A 25,563-nucleotide genomic window follows, 5' to 3' on the forward strand; every position below is an offset into this window, starting at 1 on the left:
ATAGAATCCCAAAGACAATGACATTCCCTGTGTAAAAACTCATTTTATAACAGAGGTCCTTCACTTGGATGCATTTTTACCCCCAGGGGACGGATGTGTCACTGACACCTAGAGGCTTGAGGGACACGACTAAGCATGTGACAATGCACAGGCCAGGTACCTACAAAAACGAATTAGCCACCCCAATATCAAGAGCACCAAGGTGCAAACATCTTTCATAAGAAAGGTGTATTCCTGCCATATCTGAGTAAATCAAATCACATTTTAAATATTATACGGCACCTACTAGATTGCAAAATTCTCTAAAGCATCCTTCTGTAATAGACTCCAATGATCTTCTACCAATGGTAGTTTAATATCCCTAATCTATGTTATGGGAACTTGGGTTTATGAAGCATGCGTGTGTGTGTGCACACACACACATACAAACGTACAAATATGTGTAGGGCATATCTTGCTGTTTCTTGCAAGACCATTTTTTAAAAAGGTTGATACGTCATTCATTTTATTTTGCTCTATAAGTTGAATATCTAATAAGTATCATTTTTCTCAAATATGCAGTCTTTTACCGAAAGGGTCTCTGCCATTGCGCTAAAGGATGAAATAAACTTAGAACCAAAGAGCACAACGGTAATTGCCAGGGGCTGGGGGGTAGAGTAAGTGGGAAGACGGTGGTCAAAAGATACAAACTTCCAGTTAGAAGATGAATAAGCTCTGGGGTCTACTGTACAGCAGGGTGATTCTAGTTAACAATAATGTCTTAGACATTTGAAAATTGTTGAGAGTAGATCTTCAATGTTCTCACCACAAAAAAAGACATGGTAATTATATAGCACGACCGGGGTGTTAGCTAATGCTAGGGTGGTAATTATTTTACAATATATAAGTGTATCAGATCATCACACGGTACACCTTCCACTTACAACGTTATGTATCAATTATATCTCAATAAAATGGTGGGAGGAATAAGGATGAAACAAACCAAGAGTGATGACAGACCATCTTGGTCAGCCACCGGCGCCTAAACTGTCTTAATCTGGGGCATAACTATGGCAGCATGAGAATGATGTCCAACTATAATTGTGTAGATTAGGCTGCTACTGCTTAGTCTTTATTTTTGTAAATATGATACGTAGCACGGACTTCAATCAAACTGATATAATTTGGTTAAGTATGAGTTGGCAAAGGGGAAAAAATTGCAGGGGTGTGTGTGTGTGTGCGCGCCTGTGTAATGATGGAACAAAGGTTACCCTCCCCCCTCTCCATCTTTGCCTGTCCACAGTACTATGGGTACCAGATTAAATGAGGTCCAGGAAGCCCAGAGGGCACCCACACACACCTGGCCGTATTTACACAGCTTTCCTTCTGGGGACAGCACTGCCTCAGGGAAGGCAGGCTTCCTCCCTAAGGAGCTGGTAAGCTAAGACCGAGTATTACGGAAAACACTCAGGTTCTTTTAAAAATAACCTGAGCACTCCATTTTGCTGAATCTATAACCTACTTTCATAGAGAGTAAAAAGAAAGAGCAGTTCCTTCAAGAAGAATTTGCATGAAAATGATGGAGAGGGACACAAGCCCTTGAAAAGAAACTCAAAAGATAAATCAACCTACTGCGATGCACAGACCTTGGGTCAGCTAGCAAACTAGTAAAAAAAAACAATCATCTTTGACTTTTATGACTTGATGGTGATATTGAGGAACTGTTGACAATTTTAGGAGTGGTAAAGATACAACAGCTATGTGGGAAAAAATTACTTCTTTTATTTTAAAGCAATATACTGACATATCGTGAGATGAATTACACAGTGCCATAATGAGAATGAGGGAAAAAGATGAGATTAAATAGGAACGCTTAGGCTAGGCGTTCATAATTGTTAAGGGTGAGGGATGGGTACGTGGGATTCATTATTCCATTTTCTTTCCTTTTTTTCTTGCAAGTACTTGAACTCTTCAACCTTAAAAGATTCCATAAGATTTCAAGCACATACAAAAGTTTTTTTTAAAAAAAAAAAGACAAAAGAAAAACAAGTTTACGAATTAAAACAATCTGTACAAATCTACAAAACAAAATAAGTAATGCCCCTTTGATGAAGAATGTGGGATTTATATGTATGGCTTTGAAAATAAGTTATAGGTGCACAACTATATAAACACTCTACCTGTCAAAAAATAAGGAAATTGCATATAAATCAATGAAGTTAGAACACTCACTCACACCATACACAAAAATAAACTTAAAATGGCTTAAAGACTTAAATTTAACACATGACACCATAAAACTCCCAGAAAAAAAACATAGGCACAACATTCTCTGTCATAAACTGTAGCGATGTTTTCCTTGGTCAGTCTCCGAAAGCAAAATAAACAAAAGCAAAAATAAACAAATGGGACCTAATCAAACTTAAAAGCTTTTGCACAGCAAAGGAAACCACAGACAAAATGAAAAGACAATCTACAGAATTGGAGAAAACATTTGCAAATGATGTGACTGACAAGAGCTTATTTTCCAAGATAAACAGCTCACACAACTCAGTAACAGAAAAACAGACAACCCAATCAAAAAACGGGCAGAAGATCTAAACAGACGTTTCTCTAAAGAAGACATACAGATGGCCAACAGGCACACGAAAAGATGCTCAACATCGCTAATTATTAAAGAAATGCAAATCAAAACCACAATGAGATACCTCCTCACACAGATCAGAATGGCCATCATCAAAAAGTGTACAAAATGCTGGAGAGGGTGTGGAGTAAAGGGAACCCACCTACACTACTGGTGGGACTGTAAACTGGTGCAGTCACTATGGAGAACAGTATGGAGGGTCCTTAAGAAACTAAAAATACAGCTACCAAATGATCCTGCAATCTCACTCCCGGGCATATATCTGGAAGCGACATAAACCCTCATTCGAAATGATACATGCACCCCAATGTTCACAGCAGCACTATTTACAATAGCCAAGACATGGAAGCAACCTAAGTGTCCATCAACAGATAAATGGATAAAGAAGATGTGGTACATATATGCAATGGAATACTACTCAGCCATAAAAAAGAATGAAATCATGCCATTTGCAGCAACATGGACGGACCCAGAGATGATCATACTAAGTGAAGTCAGACAGAGACACACAAATATTATATGATATCACTTACATGTGGAATCTAAAAAACTGTACAAATGAATTTATATACAAACCAGAAACAGACTCACAGACATAGAAAACAAACTTAGAGTTACCAAAGGGGAAAGTGGGGGAGGGATAAATTAGCAGTATGGGATTAAGCAGATACGAACCACTATACATAAAATAAACAACAAGGACCTAGTATAGCACAGGGAACTATATTCAGTATTTGTAATAACCTATAATGGAAAAGAAAATAAATGATTTAAGACATAACCTCCTGAGAGAATTAATCATGAAAAATAATGCTTATGAAGACCTGCAACAATCCTAAAGAGGCTTTTGCTACAATATTTTGGGAAATGTAAAGTTCAGAGCGGCATAGATATACTGGGCTGGCCGAAAAGTTCGTTTGGTTTTTTCCATATCATCTTACGGCCAACCCAATAGATATATAATATGTACATAAATAAAGATATGGATAGAGATAGAAAGATGGATGTAATTCAGACATAAATACAGATAGGAACAACATGATATACATAAAGTTATATATATGATATGGTTATGATATAGATTGATATAGAAGATACAGATACATAGATACTGATGGAATATGCATGCATATATATACAAATATATTTATACACACATACAGATAAAGATGTACATATAGATAACTAAAATATTAAAATATTCAGATAATTAAAATATTAAAATATATGAAAAATTCTGAGAGAAATTATACAAGTTGTTTAGTGTTTAACCACTGGTTTATGGAACGAAGACTGATGTTTACATTTTTTTCCCAAACTTCTATACTTCTATAACACTCTTCATCCCTTCTTTGTAAAGAAAATCACACTGTCCTTAAAATCTCCTTGAAAAGGCTACAGTGTGCTTTGATGACTTATTCATAAAATGGACCCATAGAATTCAAAACAGAAGGCTTCTTAAGATACACTTAAGTGATAACCACCTGTGCGCATATTAAAATTTTATATTAAAACCCACACCATAATGTTAAGAGGATGAGATCACTTTTTAAAATATCGATCATGGTGAAAAGATGGCCACACGCCTATGGGCATTTCGGAATCTAACCTCCACGGGGTGCCAGTGGAAATCTGGGCAGGAATACGTTCCCTCAACTTTATGCCTTTTGCTAGAAAAATATTCGGATGAGCTGTGAGAAGGCGTGAACCCCAGGCCGCTCCGAAGCTGTGGAAAGGGCGCCTTGCTTGCTGCCCAGGAGGGCTACAGATTAATGCGATGAGGGACCGTGCAAAACACTGTGGACTCTTGCCAGTCGGCTGAGGTTTCCAGATGGAAGGCGGCGTTCTGTAAGCTGAATACCCCCGGGCCAGCGGGGTGAGCAGAGCTGACCCACACAAGCCAGAGTCTCAAGCAAACAGTAGAGTCACGTTTGCTGCCCCAGATCTTCCGAGAACAGAATCCTCCCCCCACGTCCAAACCCTGGACGGGAGTTTTCCCCTAGCCCTTCTACAATGGAGCATCGTTTAGCAACTACCAAAATGAAAAGACTCTTAGGTGTCCAAGCAATAGCAACAAAGTACAGTAAGTGACAAACAAACAGCAACACAGTATTGGATTGTAATCCTACAATGTAGTTAGTATCCCAAGTATACAATAAATATCCATGAGTCCCGACAGATATAAAGGAATGATTCAATGAATCAATAAATGAATGAGGGAGAAGGGACAGATCTCCCTTTCAGAGGAATTCTAAATAATTGACATCAATACTCCATCATCCAAGACACGCAGCTGAATCGCCCCACCTCCCCACCTTGAGGCACTTTAAATGACCGGCTTCCAAAGAACAGACATCAACATGTTGATAGGCTGTGCCCTTGACAGGACGAGAAAGGCAACTGACCTTTGCGGGTTCCCTCCTCCAGAAATGTACCCCACATCACACAAACTGCAACTGGGAGACTTCCTACATAATATCACAAAACTATTAAAATCATGGAAAACAAGGTCACGAACAGAGGAGAAGAAGGAAACATGACGGCTAAATGCACCGTGTTGCTCTGGAGGGGATTCTACGACAAAAAGGGAGCATTAGGTAAAAACTGGTGAAAACCACATCAAGTCTGGCGCTTACTTAATAGTATTGTGGCAGTGTTGGTTCCTTAGTTCCATCAGATGTCCCATGGTAAAATAAGACATTAAGAGGATATGGGGTAAACAGGCACTCTCTGTACTTTCTTTACAGAGTGTTTTGTACATCCAGAACTATTTTTAATTAAGTTTATTTTTAAAAATGAAAACAGTACAGGCATACCTCGGAGATACTTCAGGTTCCGTTCCAGACCATTTGCGTAAAGCAGGTCACACAAATGTTTTGGTTTCCCAGGGCATATAAAAGTGATATTTATACTAGACTGTAGTCTATTAAGTGTGAGATAGCATTATGTCTTTAAAAATAATGTACAGACCTTAATTTTAAAATAACTTACTGTCCCCAGGGTCTTCTCCGCAGAAAAAAAAGAAAAAAAAAAAAAAAAAAATAACTTACTGCTAAAAGATGCCCACCAACCTCTGAGCCTTCAGCGAGCCGTAGTAGTGACATCAAAGGTCATGGGTCACGGGTACCATGACACATACAGTCATAATGACAAAGTCTGGAATACTGTGCCAATTACCAAAGTATGACACAGAGACACAAAGTAAGCAAATGCTGTTGGAAAAACTGTACCGAGAGACTTGCTCGACACAGGGTTGCCACAAACCTTCAATTTGTAAAAAAAAACAAAAAACAAAAAACACAGTATCTGTGAAGTGCAATGAAACCAGGTCTGCCTGTATTGCAAAACCGTCCTAAAGAAAATAGGTTTCTATTTTGTGAACTTAATCAACGTGGAAGAATCGGAGTGAGCATTATAATCTCAGTGAGGCTGGGAAGCCAACTTCCCACCCTGAAATGTTCTGTCCAATGGAAAAATCAGCTGGTTTTCATCCTGCAGAATCAAAGCCCCATGTAAGCAAACACAACACAGTTAAAATTTTTTAAAAATGCCTCTTACTGAAGTGAGAAAGGATTCATCTCAAGTGTATTTACTTTAAAGCATCATGGAAAAACAGAGGGTCTCAGACACAGAGAGATCTTTACTCCTAGCTCTGTGCTCAAGTTCTTAGGTGGGTAAGAGTAAAAAAGCATAAAAGGGCCATGACAAAGCAAGTACACAAAGCTGTGACACTAACACTCCAGGCTTCTTGGACGCACATTACAACAAACCGTTATCCAAAAATACGGGGGGCGGGGGGGGGAAGGTCACGGGTACTTCCCTGGTGGTCCACTGGTTAAGAATCGGTCTTGCAATGCAGGGGACACTGGTTCGATCCCCGGTTGGGGAACTAAGATCCCACCTGCCACGAGGCAACCACTGAACCTGCTCACTGCAAGTAATGAGCCCGCGGGCTCTGGAGCCCCAGTGCCACCACTAGAGAGAAGCCCGTGCAGTGCGACGAAGAGCCCACGTGCCACAACTAAGACCCAAGGCAGCCAAAAAAAAAAAAAAAAAATTTAAAAAGAAAAAACAAAAACGTGGGGGTCAGGAGGGGACCATGTTGATGCATAAGGTAGAATATTACGCTCATGGTAAGTCAGCATCCCCTTATCCTGATGCCTGTTTCCCTTTGGATCAGCCCTCGGATACATGTGAATCTTCATAAAAATACACATTTTACCGAGTCACCTCCCTACTGGAGAGTCAACAATTGCCCTGGAAACTCCTCAAGGTGAAATGACACAGACCAGCCCCTGTGAGTTGACTGACCTTCCTGTTCTGCCTTCTCCCCGTCCATGCAGATGAAGACCCCTATGTTCACCAGAAAGAGGGGCTCCGGGTGCTTTTTTGCCTCTAGGACCCTTTGATTGTCTTTCAAATTTAGGGGATGGTAGATGTTTCTTTCCTCTTGAGTCTATCTCAACGGACTAGAAAGACATGAACAGAGAAGTAGAATCCACTAGCGTTTGCAGAGGTGAAAGCTACAAAGTTCTCATCTTGGACAAAACCCTATGGGGAGGGACTTCCCTGGTGGCATAGTGGTTAAGAATCCGCCTGCCAGTGCAGGGGACACAGGTTCAAGCCCTGGTCCGGGAAGATCCCACATGCCGCGGAGCAACTAAGCCCGTGCGCCACAACTACTGAGCCTGTACTCTAGAGCCCACAAGTCACAACTACTGAGCCCACGTGCCACAACTACTGAAGCCCGTGCGCCTACAGCCCGCGCACCGCAACGAAGAGCAGCCCCCACTCGCGGCAACTAGAGAAAGCCCGCGTGCAGCAACGAAGACCCAATGCCGCCAAAAACAAACAAACAAACAAAACAGCAACAAAAAAACCCTATGGGGAGAGAGGAGACAGCATCCCTGAAAAAGTTTCATCCCTTCCTACAAATGTGTGAAACATGGCAATGTATAATAAACAAGTGCAATTAATTAACATTTCAAAAAACTGGAGAGGCATTGGGTTCTTACAGATAATTAAGAATCAAGAGACAAGGAAGATCAGAGGCAGCTAAGCTGCTTTCATAGTAACTCAGAAAAAAAAAAAAAGACAACCTGAGTTTCCAGTAACAAGTTTTGCTTTCAATTTTGGAGTTTTTTTTTTCCTGTGTCCTCCCCTAGTTCTTTTCATCAAAAAGATTTCTCTTTTTCAATTGCTGCAGCACAAAATACAGAAAAGTAGCTTTTGAAAATGAAATTATGTGCTTTGTTTTATTAACGTGTTTGATGATGCCTCTGATTTCATATGCTTCTCATAAAACTGGCAAAAAAAGAGATATCAAATCCTGAACTTTCAGGTATTTAATCTTCATTTCCAGAATAGTGTTTAAAAGTACTGTCCAGCTGTGTGGTCTGGGGATAAATCACTGGATGGACCTCTGTGTGACTCAGTTTCCTTCTGTGTAAATGAATGAATACGAATGATTATTCAGTTTCTTTCAAATCCTCATAACCTGTGATTCTAAGGTATTTTCTTATTTTATCACAAATATCCCAACCAACTATACTTTTTATATTTACTACAGGCAAGTCAATCATGGTCTAAGCTCATTTTTATATTCCTGGAGTTAAAGGTGGATAAAAAGGCACACCTTCCTAGAATTATCACATCCTCCATCTCCCCACCCCATGAGCTGAAACAGCCCCCCCAAAAATGTATACTATCAGCTTGAATACTGTTTTTAATTTGAAGAGAGGATTTGTTTTTCCTGCTGAGTAGGTTTGGAAGGATATCAGATGAGAGCAGGAACAGGAAGGAAGGGAAACAGCTGTGTTTCATTCTGACCTGCTCCGGTGAGAATCCCAGCACCACTGGGACCCAGACGGAGACACCTGCCCCCCTACCCTGGCCATGACATCCGTAGGAAGATGTGGGTAATTCCCTCTGAAGAAAGGCCACCCTCAAGAGAAACCGGAAGAAGTAAGGACCATCACTTAGGAATAGATAGTTGTCTCAGCACCAGTAAATCCGGGGATGCCCACCTAGGTGTGACTAAACTCCCCTGGGCTCAGCTCCACGCTTCAGGGATGCCCTTAGGCCCCATTAGATGCTGTGGGTTTTAAGACTGGGCTGTGCAAGGAACACCAAAGATGCCAGTCATCCACCAGAAGCTAGGAAAGAAGCACAGAACAGATTCTCCCTCACAGGGTCAGAAGGACCCAACCCTGTGGACACTTTCATCTCAGACTTCTGGTCTCCAAAACCGTAAGACCATAAATTTCTGTTGTCTAAGCCAATCTGTGGTATTTTGTTACAACAATCCTGGCAAATGAATACAGACATTGTGTTCTTTAATTCTTGAACCTGATAAAAATGTTAATCGCATTTGGGGCATTTTCAAAAGGAGGTTTATCTCCAAAGCAATTTCAATACCCTTCTTCCATTTTACCTTCATAAGACCCTATTAAATAAATAGATACTAACATTCCAGTGTTGAAAAAAAAAAAAAGACTCGGTTGTGATTTCTCTAAATTAACAGCATACTGGGGGGAGGGGAGGGGAGATACGGTTCACAGTTCAATATAATTTTTCAAATTCCTTCCCCTTTTACTTTTCTCTTCCTTCAGTGACATTTAAAGAGAGAAAAGGTAAATACACATCTTGGAATGATTTAGCAATACAACTGTTAAGAGTCAAGTTTTGTCAATACAAAAAATGCATTTGTATTTTTCTGCTGATTCTGTTATGGTATTGTGCAATGCAGAACAACTACTGTCTTTTTATTTAAATCTTCAGGAAGGCGTGTGCCACGATAAAAAGTAAGCTATTAATATTTATACATATGTCAATATATATGTATGTGTTTACATAATTTATATGTGTAAATTACATATAGACATACATCTATTGATTTAATCCGGTCACATCTAAATGAACAAGAAATTGGCTGGCTCTACAAATGGCCAACATGTATCCTGATATTTTATACATATGTTCATAGAACTGAGTAATTTCTTATCAATTTGGATGTGATCAGATTAAACACCCCAAAACCTGTGAAATTAATACACATGCTTACTGATGTTATTTTAATATAATTTTGATAAATTTTAATAGCTGATTCTTGTTATTCATCAAAGGGAGACTTTTCAATCAATATAATCATCACATAAATTCATGGACATCACTTTATCTGTGAAATTGTTTTAGCAGAATCATCATGGAACACCTCCACACAAATCTGAAGCGAAGCAATGTGTAAAGTATGCGTTTCTCCCCATAATATGCTGCTGTTTCCATGATTTCCACCATGAACCGAAATTGTCCGAAGACATGTGCTGAGATGGGATTTTTCCCAGGATAGGCATTGAGACTCTCCTCCGTTGTCGTATTTTTATAACAGCTTTATTGTGATGCACCTACAACTCACCTACCTATCACCCTTTCACTGAGGTTGGTTGGTTTTATGTTCTTAAAACTCAGATTTCTCCCCCATTCTGTTCTGCCATCATAGCTTCTCTGTCTGATAACTTCCTTTGTCTTCTCATTTTAGCTACTATTTAACTTCGTGTAACTGTTACTTTTCCCTGACCCTTGTGTTCAGGGAGAAGTATTTTCTCCTGCCTGGCCTGCTGGGTGACATCACAGCTGCTAACCCTCAACTCTGTGCTAAGAGGCAAAGATCAATCCTTAAGGAAGGTTCTTGCCTTGTGTTCTGTATTTGGTTTTTGTTTTCAAAATGTCCTCTCCTTTTCCATGGTTCTGATTCTCCAGGGGTACCAGTTCCAAATAATTTTCTGTACTGTGACATGAACTATTCCAGCGTAAGCTTGGCTCGCGGGTAATGATACAAGATATAAATATATACAGACCCAGCCTGCTAGCTAAGGGCTGGGATACAGGTGCCATCCCGGGCATCCACTAGGCCATGTAGCCTTCTTTTGCCCAAAGCCCCTGGTTAATCTTCTGAGCCTTTATCAAATCATCTCTTTGCTAATTAACCATAGTAGCCTGTGCTGTTGGAGCTAAAAATTTGAAGGTATGTCATCTCCAGCTGAAAATTATAAAATTCCCCACCTTCTCAATATTTCAGCTATATGGCCCTAATGACTTGCCTTCAACTATTTAAAAAAGATTTGAATTGAGTTGTTATTTTCCTTAACACTGGATATAGAACATGAGAAATTCAGCACACACACAATACAACACACTGACACACAGACACACACACACCCCAGAAGGGAGATTCTGATAGAAAACTTCTTTGTTGTTAACTCTGAGTCTGGTTCCTGTCTTGTCATGCCCACCCATCCCCCGCACACTATTTTTCCTGGGGGGCTTTGTCACATGGATAGTACATGAAAGATAAACAACCTGGTCTTCTTCATCTGCCCCATGTCTCAGCCCTCAATCAATGCTGAATAAGTGAATGAAACGAAAAAAAAAATACCAACAAGTTCATTTTTCCAGATTACCTTGGCAATTTAAACACTTTCAAGTAATCTTAGATCCCCTTACCTCTGTGACAATAAGATATCATAGAAGCCTGCTTTTTGATTCCAGTTAGGTAATCTGGGTAACACTTGTTACAAAGAATCTCAAATTATGCTACGTCTCCCGAATCCATCAGTGTGAGGCTCTTCAAGTCCTTAATGTGTCTGTTTTCCGTGTAAAAGTCAAGACAGGCGTATGACAGGTATTAGAGAGGTTCCCAATTATTTGAACTGGGAGCCTCTCTAAAAGAGAATCCCTTAACAAAGATGTGGTATATATGCATAATGGAGTACTACTCAGCTATAAAAAAGAATGAAATAATGCCATTTGCAGCAACATGGATGGACCTAGAGATTATCAAACTACGTGAAATAAGTCAGAAAGAGAAAGACAAATATCCTATAATACCACTCTGTGGAATCTAAAATAATATAAATGAACTTATTTACAAAACAGAAACAGACTCACAGACATAGAGAACAGACTTGTGGTTGCCAAGGGGGAGGGGGGCTGGGGGAGGGAGGGACTGGGAGTTTGTGGTTAGCAGATGCAAACTATTATATATAGGATGCATAAACAACAAGGTCTTACTGTATAGCACAGGGAACTATACTCAACATCTTGTGATAAATTGTAATGGAAAAGAATATGAAAAAGATTGAATATATACGTATAACTGAACCCCTTTGCTGTACAGCAGAAATTAACACAATGTTGTAAATCAACTATACTTCAGTAAAATAACTTTTAAAAACAGACAATCCCTGATTTGGGAGCTCTTGACAAAGACCTTAACTAGCTGAAAAATAGATTATACGAGGGGTGGTGGAGTTTGAGAACATTATCTTTGATTTTGAGAGTTTGAGACTCTGGTACATCAGAATCCATGATATTTTTCATTATCACAAAAATGCTGAAATGTCTAACTTGCTTATTGATTTTTGCAACAACCATAGGATACAGTCATTAAGATCCACTACCTTATGTTTAAAAAAAACAATATTTGATGGGCCCTCAATTCTTTGTTGAATCAAAGTAATCTGTTTAAATATGTATTCACTCACACAATTTACTTAAAATGAAAATCAATGTTTCACAAATATAGGGTTTGACAACTTTTAAAAATATAAGCAGCTAAACAAATAGGGCATGTGAAAAATTCTATTAAATTGTCCTGGAAAATCTTCTTTGCCATTTCATTTTTCTATTCTTTCCTGACTGATGGAAAGAATTATCCTCTATCTAGTTACCTTCATTGATCCTTTAATCCTTTAAGGACCTCTGAGTTCTCATCCGTCAGCAAACAGAAGAAAGTGAGGGGGGAGGGGGGAGGGGGGAAGGAGGAGGGAGGGAGAGGAAGGCGGGAGGGGGAGAGGGGGAGAGAGATTAAAGAAGGAAAGTCCGTAATATGTACCAGAACATGGGAAGGGGTGATACACATGTGAACTAAATATCTTAACAACTTATTTATGAACATTCACACACAGGCAAGGATTTTTGAGGCGGTATATGCCTAAATCATCTCAACATTACCAGGGCTAAATTTCCCTCCAAGCTTGCAACTTGGACATGCTCAAGAAAAGTGATGAATGAAAGAAGGAATGGGATTCAGAAGCTAGTTTCTAGAAAAAGATGCGTATACCTCAGTCACCAAATTTCTTTCTTGCCAAGACTAAGGAGCTCCATTCCCGAGCCTACCATATTGATTTCCCATCTTGAGCAAGGCCACACAAGACACGTAGCCGACAGAATCTAGCCCACAGAATCTAGCACACACATGCTCAGATGGAGAGCCATGGCGGCCACCACCGCCAACCCGTGCCCGTGGTGGGCAGCACTGACTTGCTGTGGCTTCTGTCCTGCTGAGACAGATTCTCGGGTCTTGTGTTCTAGGGGCAGAAGATGCCTGTTCTTCCAGGCAGGAAAGATACAGGGCTTGACTTGATACATATGTTTCCACTGACAGGAGGCTGCTTACTAAGTATCAACTAATTATGTTTCAGTGAGGGCTGGAATATGCTTGTTACCATAGCAACGTTAATAACTCCTGAACTTCACTTGAAGGCGAAGAGGTAGTTTCTGTGGACCATTAAATGTAGATTCTGGGGACCAGCCTGGAAATGGTCTTACCAGATATGACACAGTTTCTTCTGGAAAATGCACATCAAACTATCTATTCATCCATCTATATATGTAGTCTCTACTTGTATTAATTTTGTATATATATATATATATAGATCTCTTATATAAGTTAAATATGTATATACATTATGTAATACACAATTATATTTATATAATACATTACATGGCTAAATGAATTCTTTTCATTATCTATATAAAGGCTTTCCAATTTTAAGATAAAGCATGTTTTGGGACTTCCCTGGTGGCACAGTGGTTACGACTAGGGGCTCCCAATGCAGGGGGCCTGGGTTCCATCACTGGAACTAGATCCTGCACGCCGCAACTAAAAAAAAAAAAAAAAAGAGATCCCGCATATGACAACTAAAGATCACGCCACAACAAAGGTCCTGCACACGGCAACTAAGACCGGCCCAGCCAAATAAATAAATAAATAAATAGATAGATAGATAAATATTTTTTATAAAAAATAATAAAGTAAAATAAAGCATGTTTTGATGAGTCATCAATTATATAAATTGCATGCAAATACAAATATATAAATGCATAGTGTATACTATATATAGATAACCAACAAGGACCTACTGTATAGCACAGGGAACTATACTCAATATTTTGTAATAACTTATAAGGGAAAAGAATCTGAAAAAGTGTACATATATATATATCTGAATCAGTTTGCTGTACACTTGAAACTAACACAACATTGTAAATCAACTAAACTTCAACTTAAAAATGCATAGTGTATACACATAATTATATAAATATATAAATACAACATAGCAATAATTATATACATACATATTTAAATGAAATTTAGCTAGTTTAGAGGATGAAGTTTTTCTAGATATGATCTGCCAATAAAACGACCCTGTGCAAGAAATAGCTTTATGATGTTGTGGCTCTAACTGTCCTGAGACCACTTGGGTCTACACGCCAGCCTACTGACACGTCAGGGACCTACTACATCTGTTTGCAGTCTACGTGCAATCCTATTTCCAAAGAACCTGAGCCCATTGGCAAAGTGACAACCCAGGACAGGAAATCCTCTGGCATTAGTTCACGGCTGCCGTGGCTCTCCCGTGAGCTGGGGTGTGTCCGTGCTTCTCGGTAGGTGCACCGTGGATGAGTGCTCCGTGTGAAATTGGGGTGCAAAGGGACTGCGGGAAGGCAGGGACCCCAAACCACAAAGAGACTACTATGAGCTTCTCAACTCTGGGGACTTCCAGCTTCTCGGTGTTCATGGCAAGTGAACTCCGGGTTTGTCTGCCGTGCTGATACGATGCTTCTTCGACTGCACCGGGACCTTTCGATGGCGACAGCCTCTCCACAGAGCCCTTGCGTACCGAGAGACACAAAGGCTCGCATCTCCTACCAGGCAGATAAAAGGGCTATTTAGTTTCCCCTTTTTAAAAAAGAGTGTCCAGCATGATCCTTGCAAAAATTGTCAATTTCTATATCCCAGTATGTAACCTGGAGGAATATGGATGGACATGAAAGGGAAGCGTGTTATCACTCCTACCACATAGACTATTTCACCCTGGACCTGGACAATGGTACCTTGTAAGAAACCATTACTCACATCAGAAGAGAAAGCTTCAAGGAAAGTTAGAGAAAGCAGGTGCTTGCCCCTCAACGTACACTCTCAAATTATCTAGGTCTCAGTATCCTGCCATAAACCATCATGGAAAAGAACATGAAAAAGAATATGTATACGTATGTATAGCTGAATCATTGTGCTGTACACGTGAAACTAACACAACACTGTAAACTAATGTCTTCCCCCTCCAATGAGAAGTCTTTGCAGGTCCACCTCAGGTAACTTACATCATCTATTTTCTAATATCACTTACGTTTGGTGAATGATGGAGAGAATAAATGGAAAATGACCAAGACAAAAATCCCATTTTTTATTTTAGTACTTTGTTTTTTTGTTTTTTTGTTTTGATCTAATGTGTTGCCGTGGCTGAGAAAAAACATTTGATGCATGAAATTGCTCTTGGTTATGCTGGTGCATACGGGCATACCTATATGTATAAACATACACAGACACACACACACACACTTCCCTTCTTACCACATGCCTTTAGGCCATGAGGGAGTATGCATCCGAGTGAGAAAAGCAGTTAACAGTGACATACTTTATTTGCTTGAAAAAATGTGTTTCCTCAGACTCACAGATACAGAGAGGACAAACAAGTAACCAGTGCAGAGAGAGAAGGGGGAGGGGAAAGATGGGGATAGGGGATTAAGAGGTACAAACTACCCTCCTACGCTGTCGGTGGGAATGTAAGTTGGTGCAGCTACTATGGAGAACAGTGTGGAGGCTCCTCAGAAAACTAAAAGTAGAGTTACTATGTGAGCCTGCAATCCCACTCCTGGGCATATATCCGGAAAAGACAAAAACTCTAATTCAAAAAGATACATGCACCCCAATTTTCATAGCAGCACTATTTACAATAGCCAAGACATGGAAGCAACCTAAATGGCCATCGACAGATGAACGGATAAAGAAGATGGGGTACATGTATACAATGGAATATTACTCAGCCATAAAAAGAATGAAATCATGCCATTTGCGGCAACATGGATGGACCTAGAGATGATCATACTAAGGGAAGTAAGTCAGACAGAGAAAGGCAAATATCATATGATATCACTTACATGTGGAATCTAAAAAAAGGATACAAACGAACTTATTTACAAAACAGAAACAGACTCACAGACATAGAAGACAAACAGAATACACTTTGCTGTATACCTAAAACTAAAACAACATTGTAAATCAACTATACTTCAATTAAAAAGAGGTACAAACTATTATGTATAAGACAGATAAGCCACAAGTATACATCGTACAGCACAGGAAACAATAGTCATTATTTCGAAATACCTTTTAATGGAGTATAACTGTAAAAATACGGAATCACTATGCTGTCCACCTGAAACTAATAGAATTATGTAAATCAACTTAAATTTTTTAAAAGTGAGTTCATTGCTGCCCACCACCTGGCCCATTCACAGAGGGTACTCGAGTAGGAAAAAACTGAAAACACTATAGACACTCCATCTCAGTGGGTTCTGGTCTCCACACACACACCTCCCCAATGCCCCGCACACCCCCATCCCCACTGGTTGTTTCTGAGACCACAGTTTGACGCTGCAGGCTGAGTAGCCAAAGCTGGCGGACCGTCAAGGTCACATAATCCACGTCCCTGCCACGGGTCTAAACCAAACACTGGTGATGTTGATAGATGAAACCAGGAAAATGACACCATGTGCAAATCCCATCACAGCTGTAAGAACACAACCAAAGAGATCTTTTCCATGCTTCGCAAAAATAAACAGCGACTCACGGTTAATACATCTCTCATCACTGCCCATCACAGTTTCTTTCACTTTCTTTTTTTTTTTTTAAAGGATCCAAAAGCTTAACCAACTTTCTTTTTCATGTAGAAAAATCGGAGGTGCAATTCCCCATTTCAAAGAAGTGCACTTGGCAAAATATGACTTCTTCCCCCAACACCGCGCCCCCCGGAAAAAAAGTCCCAACCAACAAAACAAACGCAAAAATGGTTACCAAAGGGGAAAGTGGGGGAGGGATAAATTAGGAGTTTGGGATTAGATACACACCACTATATACATATAAAATAGATAAACAATGAGAACCTCTTTCAGAGCACAGGGAAGTACACTCAATGTTTTGTAATAACCTATACGGGAAGAGAATCTGAAAAAGAATATACACATTATATATGTATAACTGAATCACTTTGCTGTAGGCCTGAAACACAACAACTATACTCCAATTTAAAAAAAAACATGAGAGATGAGTCGGGATGAGGGTGGATGCCTGCAGAAACCTAAGAGAGTCAATTTCACAGAGCAAAAGAGTAGAATGGGGGTTGTCAGGGGGAAATGGCGAGTTACGAATCAAAGGTCGTAAAGTTTAGATAACGCAAGATGAGTATCTTCTAGATCTGCTGTACAATATTGGACCTACAGTCGACAGGACTATACTGTACACTTAAACATGTGTTTAAGTGTACAGTATAGTGGATTCTCGTGTCACATGTTTTTACCACAAAGCAATAAAATAAAAAACCATACCCTTGGGACGATGACTTCGAGATCGAAGGATGACTTCATCATCCAATCAGGGATTAGCCTCTGGAAACCAAAATGATCACCGACATCAACACATCAAACCAAGAAGGTCCAGTTGCCATCCGAAAAAGAGCGCTCTTTTACCTTGGTAAATCACTATTCATACAACACACATTTTAAATAAAACCACCAAACAAAACTCTGGGTTCTTTCCCTTCATTTCCAAAGAGCTGTGAAAGCACATGCCATTTCATTAATACCATCCTGAAATAAAGATCTGCCTCCAGTGAGGCCCTGTAGGGTTTATTCTTCCTCACTTCTTCCCTAATACGATTACTCTTTTTTCCTCTGGAATCAATTCAATAAAACCTCACCTTACTATACATTTCACGTTTGTTGGGGTTTGGTTCGTGTTGGGTCAGGCACCCCTTCTGGGAGGTGCCGCGGGGCCGGGAGCTGGTGCAGAGAAGATGCTCATTCTGGAAACTGGCCAATTTCCACAGGCAGGTGGCGCTCAGGGGTTCCACAGACACCTGGGCAGGTGATCTCAACAGTGAATGTCTGAAGTCTGCAATCAGAGCCCTAAGTGGCCTGACTATTCTCCACTCATGTGCTGATTTTATGAGCCCTTTATTTCCTTTTTGTGTCATATACCCACTGCAGATACAAATCCTTCTCAGAGATATTTGTTCAAAGCCTATAAATGGCCAACCTCAAACTTATAGGCGGTCCCACTGTTTTTTTCTCCCTTATTCATCTGTCCTACTCTGCCCGTCCCCAAGAAAAAGGAGGAAGGGTTTCCCATCCCGCCACTCACGGAGCACAGAACAGAAGAGGCTTTGAAAGGCCAAATGTAGGTTGTTTAGAGAAAAATGACAAAACTGGAAAATATTCATGGCGTGAATGGCCCATGAATGGTTTGCAGCCCACAACAGATGACCTAATTGCCTAGAACCACGTGGGCTCAATTTTGAGATTCTCACTGTCTCCCCTTATCCGGCCCAAAGCGGAATATCTGATTTGAAACTGGTAGCTGACAAGTTTAAGAAATCAGCTGTCGCTTCATCCAAGGCCTAGTCTGTTTTAGAATTTTTTAACATAATTATGCGGAAAATGAGGTGTCTCTTCTGAAAAGATACAGTATCCAGGATATTTTTTTTTTTAATTGGGCAACTGACTTACACTAAACCCTGAGCGTATTTTTCTCATTTGGGAATAAATGTACACTGTTAAGGATCAAGAGCATTATAGAAAGTATACAGTTGTGGTTGATATATTAAAAATCTGTTCCTTGCCCTGGACTTTCACATACAAAAATCAGCTCTCATCGGGTTTGGAATTTAAGTATATTTTAACCAGAGAAGCCTGTCATCAGAGTGAGGGCATTAAAGGGTTTTAAATATTTTCATACGGTGGCTTCATTGGAATCACATAAATTCTGTCAACAGGTTGTACTGTTGACAATACCTAGCTGTGCAATAAAGGTTTAGAGTCTGGAGTACCAATTAAAACGGAAGAACAGTAAAGCCACGCCAGACTCCGTGCACTTGAATATTTACTTTTGTGAGAACCCTCTCTGGGTTTTTTTGTTGTGGTCCAGGCATCAAAGCACAATATTCTAAAGAGCTCTTAAAGAGATGCTTGCACATTCTGAAAGCAACATAATGTGTATAGAGAGGAGACACTGTCATCTTTGTACAGAGACCGAGAAGCTTTGCACAAATTACTACAAAGGAAGAAACATGAAAAGGCCAAGTTCAGAAATAAAGAAAAACCCCACATACTTACTGCGGGTCTACATTCCAGGCCCCCCAAAAAAGAACTTTTACATTGCCCACATCTATTCACTTGTAAATTTCATAGCATGGAAATACCTGCTGTATCTACCTTATGTAGCAAATCGTCACTTATCAAGTATCTTATATCTGTTTTTAGATTTGGGTAAAAATTAGCTGGGTTTAGGGCCGAATGTACATTCAGCACTCCTTTTATTCAGGGGGAAAAAAAAAAAAAAAACTACAAAGGAAAGCAACAATTCTTCCACCAAAGAAAAACGTGTCAAAACACCTTGAAAATGGCATCAAAGCACAGCCATTAGTATGAAAATGCAATGATCATTAAACTCCCTGCTCGAAATCATTCCAGTTTCCAAAAAATTAAACCTGTCATTTTAATCCAGTAATTTAAAACTGATGAAGTAATTTTCCACTTGCTACTTATTGGCCCTCATGATTTTCTTACATGTCAAGGAAAATATTCTTTAAAATTGCCATATATATATATCTATATATAGAAAGAGAGATAGATATGGATATATATAGAGAGATATCTCCAAGTACATTTATTTGGGTAATAGAATATTGATTGAAGTTTTAATCTAGAAAAAAAAAATATTTGCAGAGGCCTCCGTGAGATTCTTATGTTCTTACTTTAGGGATGCATTTTTAAAATCCACATTTTTTAAACCTGGAAATAAGGGATGAATGCAGCCCTGTGCCAAAACACCCCCCCCACACACACACACACACACACACAAACACACACCTTCTGCTGCATCTACACAGGGAAATCTACCCTGAAGATTTTCAAGGCTGGCTGTTAACCTCTTTCCACAGCCCACTAAAGGCAACTAAAGGCATGAAAAATTCCCCACCCCCTCAATCTGCCCCCAGAAAGATGCAGATTTCTGTGCCACCGGACCCTTTCTCCGGGCTCTCTCATTCTCTAGGAAAAACGCTAAGCATCGCCATTCAAACCACGCCGTTCTCCTAGCAGCTGAGGTTGCTTTGTTCTGATGGAAAGTCAGGTCTTGCAGCCCCGGTTAATTTCTAGCTGAAGTATATACCTACCGACGATGCCTCATGCACGCACTCCTACGTTGCCTGCAGAACCCTACACAAACTGGAAATTCTGCTCCCTCAGATAACTAAGTCTCCCCAAACTTTCTTTTCTTTTTCCTTTCTTTTTTCCTCTGCGTCCCGTCCCTCCAATCGTGGTAAAGGCTGACTCCGAAAAGGAGCTAGCTCGTACCACCTCGCACCACAAAACAGTTGCACGGAGCGCGCTCAGGATGTGGAAGCCGGGTCAGCCAGGGGACCCCTTCCAACAGCCTAGGCTATGAGCACAGAAAGCCGTTTCCCCGCCACTGACCCAGTAGGAAAAAAAAAAAGAAAGAAAGAAATCAAAGGAAGCATCCACACTACCACCTTGTGGATTCTGCTCGCAAGAACAGTACCTGCTGAGTTCGACACCCGCCACCGGACACACCTCACCCCACATCTCCCGAGCTGGGTCCGCATGACGGAGGGCGAGCCGGGCCCGGCTCCACGGCCGACGCGCGCTCCCAGCGCGGGCGCGAGCCGCCTCCCCCGGCCCCCCGGCGCGGCCTCCTGCGGCCCGCCCCCTCCCGCCGGCCCGAGAGAGCGGCCTCGTGGCTCCGAAAATAGATGAAAAGAGGCCCACACCTGCTGGTCGGTTCAGACAAGGGAAGCACACCAGAGGAAAACCCGCAGCCAAAAAAAAAACAAAAAAACAAAAAAAACAAAACGGAAAAGGGGAAGGGGTGGGGGGGAGGCAGAAGACGTCCTCCGGGCGCCCCTCGCCCTCCGAGGGGGGCTTCCGTTCCCAGGGCGGCCCCGGCCAGGCCCCGAGGGTGCGCGGGGGACCCCCGGCTGCCGCCCCCGCCGCTTCGGGGAGAAAGGAGGCTGTGTCTGGCGGCGGGCAGGCGCCGGAATGGTGCGCCGGGCCCAGGGATGCGCGGGGCCCCGGGCCCGGATCCGGGGGCGCAGCGCCCGGGGGGCCGCCCGGGAGAGCCGGGCGGAGAAATGGAACCTACCGGTTCTCGGAGGGGCGAAGAAGCCGGGGGAGGGAGGGGAGGGGTGCGGTCGGGGAAAGAGGGGGCGTCTGGGAGACTGGAGGGTGCCTGCGCGCCCCGAAGAGGCGGCGGGCTTCCCGGAGAGCCGGAGCGGGAGGGAGGGAACACTCGTGGGCTGGGGTCGGGGTGCAGCCGGGACCTCGGCCTCTCCTCCGGCCGCCGCCGGCCCGCGCCCCCCGCGCCGTCTGCAGCCGAGCGGCACGCCGGTTCGGCCCCGGGGGGTCAGGCCGAGCCGCGCGGGAAAGGGCAGGGGGCGGCGGCGGGGGTCGGGATGAAATCGGCTGCGAAAGCGTGGGAGGCGGGCGGGATCTGAAGCGCGGGACGGCGTGGGGGGGGGGGATGGAGCGAGGGAGGGGGGGAGGGTTGTCTGTTACGTGGCCCAAGGCTCTGCGGGTGGTCCGCACATCCGAACCGAGTCCCCGGACCTCCGCCCCCCGCCTCCGGCGAGAGGACCGGCCCGCCGTGCGCCCCGCGGGCTCTGCTCCCGAAACGAGGGTTCTCCGTGGGCACCGACGGGGGTCCGCATCCCCGGAGACCCCGGCTAGGGCGCCCAGCGCCGGTCCCCGCAGCTACCAACTTTTGCGGTCCTCGGGGAGAAGCGGGCAGCTCGGGGACGGTGCTCAGGCGGCAGCTGCGTGCCCCGCGCAGACGTCCAGGCGAGACCCAAAGGCTCCCGAAGCAGCAAAACCACCAGCCGCCCTCACTCCTCCCCCCTCCATCGCCCGCCGCTTGCCTTCCCACAGCCCACACGCACGGGTGAAGGGCGGATGGGAGCGGGAGGACAGGTGGCCCGCTCCCCAGCTTTGCAGAAACGGCGCTAAGCTATGTCGTCTTCACCCGGGGTCTCCAGCGCGCCCGGGTCGCTCCCCAGCAAAGCCCAACCAGGTCCTAATCAATCACGTGCGTTATTTCGTGCATCACACAAGCCGTCATCTTAGCCAAGGCCAGCAGAGGAAGGAGGGAAGAAAAAAAAAAAAAAAACGCTTAATGCAAACCCAGCCAAGCCTGTTTTCCTTTTTTCTCTCTGGTTAACCCAAAAAAACGCACCCCGGGAGGTGGTAGCTGACAGTTTCCTTAAAGAAGAAGGAGGAGAAAAAAGCCCGTGGTGGCTCACAGTTTCCAGAAGTGCTTCTGGCTTCCCCGCCAGTCCTGCTTTGCAGAGATCTGGCACTTTGCTCTTTCTCTCCCTGTACTGCAGATGTATTTTTTTTCCCTCCTGTGTCCGCCACACTCTTCTGTTTATTTGTATGTAACACAGCGCTATTTTGTAAACACATCACACACGGCCCCAGAGCCGTTCAAATAGCTGATTGCAGCAAAATGCTTCCAAACCACGGTGGTCCCAATATTTTTAAGTCATAAGAAAAAAAAAATGTACTGTTTCTGTAGAGATGTGCACGAAGCTTGCACAGGACACGCCGTACATATATATCCACACTCCCACCCACACCTAAGAAACGGAGCGACCGATGGATAAGAAAAAGTCCTATCCAAATTCTCAAAATTAAAAAAAAAAAAAATTTTTTTTTTAAATGTCGGATGCAGTGAAGCGCAAACGTTAGCAGTCGGGCTTATCATCTTTTGCTGGGAAGCACACATGAGTCAAAACGTTAAATAGGCTTTAAAAAAAAAAAAAAAAACCCCACAGACACATCTTAAAACGGCACCTACCTTAGCCGTGGAAAAGCTGCATCGGCTGTAAGTGTTCTTTTTATGCATCCAGATTTTTCCAGGGACCGAGGCTATGATTCAGGAGGATATACTAAGTCCAAGCGCCTTGGCTTTCTCGAATCCCAACTGGATTCGCTCCCCCGAAGAAACGCGAGGACCACCGACGCTGCCGTTTGCAGGAAATTCGTTGTTTCTGTCGTAGTCTGCTGGGGAAGAAGAAACAGGGACACAGTCGGAGCAGGAAGGGCAGCGTTACGTCTGAATAAGAGCTCTGTATGGAGAGACAGAGACCCGTCTGCAAGAAAAAGAGAGATTTAAGCGAGAGGTCCTGATGGCTCCCAGCTCCCCCTCTGCTATTGGACCAAACTGAATGAAATTTACAAAGCCAGCAGCCAATAGATCCCCGCGGTCGGCCCCATCGCTACAGAAACCACATCCACGGCTACAAGCGCATGCAAAGAGCAGCTAATCCCAGTGCAAACCAGCCGGAACAGAGAGATTCCGGTGCCGCCGGGGTGGTGGAACAGGTGAGCGTGCGTCTCACTGGGCCACCGTGCCAGAGCGCACGGGAAAGCTTGCTTCCCTGCCCTCTCCAGATACCCTTCAGAGACACCAAACACGCTGCCGTATTTGCAAACACCTTTAACCCTTTAAGGCTGTGCTATCCAAGGGTGAGTGCCAGCAGTGCAAGCTCTTCCCCGGGGGTCAGGCTGACAAAGGTGTTACTGTTTCTGGATGGTATTCGGCTTGTACTGGGAAACAATGATAGATAGATAGATAGATAGATAAATTAGCAAAATTAGAATGAAGACCTGTAAAGGACAGAACCTCTTTTATGCCCAGGTGATGGGTTAATACCTTTTGGGGTTCTTTTTCTTTTTTTTTTTTTTATTTATATTTTGGCTGCGTTGGGTCTTCGTTGCCGTGCGTGGGCTTCTCGATGTGGTGGCTTCTCTGTGCCGGGCACAGGCTCTAGGCGCACGGGCTTCAGTAGTTGTGGCACGTGGGCTTCAGTAGTTGTGGCTCGTGGGCTCTAGAGCGCAGGCTCAGTAGTTGTGGCACACGGGCTTAGTTGCTCTGAGGCACGTGGGATCTTCCCGGACCAGGGCTCGAACCCCTGTCCCCTGAACTGGCAGGCGGATTCTTAACCACTGCACCATCGGGGGAAGCCCCTGTTTGCTTCTTATACAGTAGTGGTTTTGATGAATAAAATATTGAAGAAGTTTCTAGCATCTGCCAGTTCTATCGAAATACCCCTCTTCACTTTTGGGATCCAGGATTTCATCTTTTCCAGCCAACTCGGAATTTGGTAATAGGACCTGGCATTTATCACTGGGTTAGAGGGAGCTGGCTGTCAATTGCATGATGTCTGAAGCTCCTCTCTGATAAATCAGGGAAGGCTATAGAGTGCTGTGGCAGTCTGAACACAGATTCTCAAACTAGACTGCCTGGGTTCAAGTGGCATATGACCTTCGCTGTGTGTTTAAATACTTCGTCTGGGTTTCCGCCTCTGTAACGTGGAGAAGACAAAAGTAATCACTTTGTGATATCCTTGTGATGTGATATGATATGATACAGGACTAGGCATGCAAGAAGCTCCAAATAAATGTCTGCTTTTCTTAACCTTATTTCACAGGCCTATGGACTTATTTATTAAAGTAAAAACATAATGTCTTCTATCCGTAGGACATCCTCACAATTGCTTCTGCATTTAGGCAGCAAACTCAGGCATCCAATCTGCTGTCATTATTTGGTGTGATGGCACAATTAGGGATTCCTCAGGAGTTTTAAGAGAAGGACTCTTGGGGAACATAGCCAATAGTGGGGGAGGTGATAAACACTGATTTAGGAGACCTAGTTTCAGATCAAGTGTCTTAACCCTGCTAGCTTTAACCTGTTGGAAAGTCTGTTAGGTTCTGTGAACCTCAGGGAATAGATCCTTTAAACAGTGATTAAAATAGCTCTCTGTGGTTCCTTGGGACAAATAAATGAGATAATAGGCACGAAAACACGCATCACCAAAAAGATGTCTATATATATCATACATACAGGTACAGAGAGCATGCTATTTTCATCACTGTTATATATACAATATATATACACAAAATAGATATATAATCTAATAATAGAAGAAACATACATATGTTTTATATACATATATATTTTTCTTCTATCATTTAATAATTATTTAAGATCCAGTAACATAATAGTATCGCTAATAAGTACAGTTTTTCCCCCAAATTAGTAACACACATATAACTGTAGACACAAAAATATATAGACAGATATATATATATATATATATATATATATATAGACATCTATTCTTCCCAAAGTAGAGTTTAGAAGCAGAGACGAGCAGGCCAGAAAGTCACTGGCTTTGCCGAGAAAGTGTGAATTCACTGATTTATTTATAAATTTATCAAGTATCTCTTGAGCACAGGCATAATCCTAAGCACTAAAAATGCATTTGTGAGTAACACACATCCATTTATTTTTGAAGAAGCATACAGTCTAGTGGATAAGGGAGCCAACAGCGTAAGAAAAACATGATCACCGGAAGGTGTGAAAATACCTATGATGTATGAATTCATCGGCACACATGCAGATGGAAATGATGGAGAAAACAGTCTTCAGAGAAAGAGTGCTCTCAGCAGAGAAAGAAGCGTAG

At 42.5% G+C, this 25,563-nt stretch overlaps 1 protein-coding gene across 3 annotated transcripts in view; it reads right to left on the bottom strand.

Moving 5' to 3' along the window:
- Positions 1 to 25,563, bottom strand: part of LOC309652438 (neuroligin-4, X-linked) — a 901,103-nt gene that overhangs the window by 312,639 nt on the left and 562,901 nt on the right. For all 3 annotated transcript variants that reach the window (XM_082446221.1, XM_082446220.1, XM_082446218.1), the window contains one exon: positions 22,893 to 23,095. The gene's annotated coding sequence lies outside the window, so the exon portion shown is untranslated. The remainder of the gene's footprint in view (positions 1 to 22,892; positions 23,096 to 25,563) is intronic.

Source organism: Balaenoptera physalus (genome assembly GCF_965194825.1).
Source record: "Balaenoptera physalus genome assembly, chromosome: X".
In the NCBI taxonomy this organism is placed as follows: Eukaryota; Metazoa; Chordata; class Mammalia; order Artiodactyla; family Balaenopteridae; genus Balaenoptera; species Balaenoptera physalus.